Here is a 2,618-nt window from a genome sequence, read left to right as displayed (position 1 = left end):
AAGTGTCCACTTCCATGACGATAAATCGCGCGTCACAGAAGTGCTTTCGTCAAGGGTGACCGACACGTGGCATCCACCATAACGGAACGCCGTTAAGCTATCGGGTCAGGTTTTGAATCCGATAACCCGTTAACAGCCCCGACCAATGGGGATTTTCCACGTGTAAAATCATCATTGGCTGGAGGAAACACGTGTCGGCTCATTGCTGGGACAGATGTTATCCACTCATTGGACAGAAGGCGCCTATGATACGTCGACATGTGGCATGGCCCAACAGAGGCCCATTCCTGTGAAAAGGCTGGCCCGTTTGACTTGGTCAAAAGGTGGCGGGCTGACCCATGGAAAGCCTATTAACGGCCTGTTCACATATAGCCCATTTACAGCCCGCTAACCCAAGGCCCGTTATGCCCTATTCGAATTAGGCCCAGTAGCGTCATCTGGGCCATCCAATATGATTCCAGCCCATTTTCACTTCTGGCCCATGTATGCCCATGACGTCTTTCGGCCCATATGAGGCCCCATGTAACTCTTGGCCTATTAACGGCCCGTGGTGAAACTGTCCCGTAACGAATAGTGTATCACTTTACACCCATTAACGGCCCGTGGTGAAACTGGCCCGTAAAGAACAGTGTATCACTTTATACCCATTAACGGCCCATTATTCCGTTGGGCGGTTTCCAGCCCATGTTATCTTTGGGCCTTCTCAGAGCCCATTTACTCTTGGGCTCATTTCCAGCATTCGTTTACTTACGACCCGTTACTGTCATTTTCTGCTTGTGGGCCAAATTCAGCCCGTGGTTACAGTCGGCCCGTTTGTGGTCCATTAATACGTTGGGCCATTTTCATAGCGTCATCAAATATGGCCTATTAACGATGGCCCGTTATGGTCGGCCCATGAATGGACGATTCCAACTCTAGCCCGTTTATGGCCAGAATGCGGTCTGTTTGGCCCATGTTTGGCCAATCGATCATATGACCCGTATAAGGCCCATTGATGCTATGGCCCGTAGAAGGCCCATTGTTTCTATGGCCCGTAGAAGGCCCATTGTTTCTACGGCCCGTAGAAGGCCCACTGTTTCTACGGCCCGTAGAAGGCCCACTATTTCTATGACCCGTAGAAGGCCCACTGTTTCTATGGCCCGTAGGAGGCCGAGTGTCACTACAGTAAATATTAGCCCATGGTTATTGTGGCCTAGTTTTTAAAAATAGGTTATTGCAGCCACTAGCAAACCGCGGAAAAAGAACTGCACTGACTACAAGCAAACAAATAAACAAGACAACAAGTGTCGTGGAATTTTCACGTCAGATGTCCTCGTGAAAGGACTTAGTTGTGGAGCCATCGCAACTAGGAAGCTTGAAGGGGTTAATTGGGACAAAGGACACGAGAGGGTTTATCCTAGTTCGGCCCCTTACGGTGAAGGTAAGGCCTATGTTTAGTTGGGTTGGTATTGATGTTTCGATGACCAGGGTGTGAGATACGCTCTAACCCGGTTCTCGATGAGTTGTTTCTTGCCCTAAGCCGCCAGCAGGTCGTCCCCTTATATACGCGGGTTGACGCCTTGTGGCCTACAGAGTCCCGGCTGGCTTATAACAGTGTCCAGCTTGGTGACTAGTTAAAACTACCTTATGATACAAGTCATACTATTATGGTGGTTTACTACAACGGGCCTTAAGTCGCCTATGGGCTTTAAGCCCTCTATGAACCGCCATCTTCATGCTTTGGTCTTGGGCCTTCTCTCTGGTAGTCTTCTTTACGTAACCCGACCCCTCCTGGGCGGCTTACTCAAATAGTTATATCCCCAACATTAGGCCCCAGATTGATTTGAACCTGTTCATGTCAATCTTAAAATACCTCATGGAACTATCCTTAGTCCTTTGTCTTGCATGAAGGTTTTAACCCGCCGTGACGTCATCATCTGGATCCGGGTTAAGTCTTCATGACGTCATCTTCAATAAAACTTACTTTTACTCCGTCATATCTTCCAACGGATCTTTGCCTTTACTGACCATCCCGAGAATCGAGGCGTCGGGGCCACTGGATAATGATGTTTTGGTCTCCTCGTTTCTCGCGCCATCTCGGTCAGTCTTTCCTTATAAATAGGGCGACCTAGGTCTTTCACTCCTCCTCCTCTCAGTCGTCCTCTTCCTCTTCTTCCTCCCGAGATCCACCGCCACCACCCTCGACCCCCTCGTCTTCACCGACTCTGGCTGCTGCATCAACCTGACTCTGACCAGAGATCAACGGCGAACCTCCGCAGCTCGTCCGCCTCCGTGAGTTCTTCTCCTTCCCTTTCTTAGATCTGCATTGAGACTTTGTCGAGTTCGCCGGAGTTCATCACTGCCCGACACAAACCCTCGCTAGTTCTTACCTCCAATGCCCTGTTTAGATCGTAAAAATTACGTAGAACTGTTGCGGTACTTGTTTGTGTTAATCTTGCCTAGAAATATATCTCATTTCCCTTGTTTGGAAACCCTCTTCGAGTGTATGAACTTCTCTGCCCTGTTTTTAGGTCTAGAAAATTTTCTTTTCAGAGCAATATTTTGATCCAGAGTAATAATCTGTCATCTGTGAAACTTGTTTTTATCACCCAGAAGACTTCTTTCTGGTAAATGCCCTT

Source organism: Triticum dicoccoides, chromosome 5B (assembly GCF_002162155.2).
Source record: "Triticum dicoccoides isolate Atlit2015 ecotype Zavitan chromosome 5B, WEW_v2.0, whole genome shotgun sequence".
NCBI lineage: Eukaryota > Viridiplantae > Streptophyta > Magnoliopsida > Poales > Poaceae > Triticum > Triticum dicoccoides.
This window is presented reverse-complemented; position numbering follows the sequence as displayed.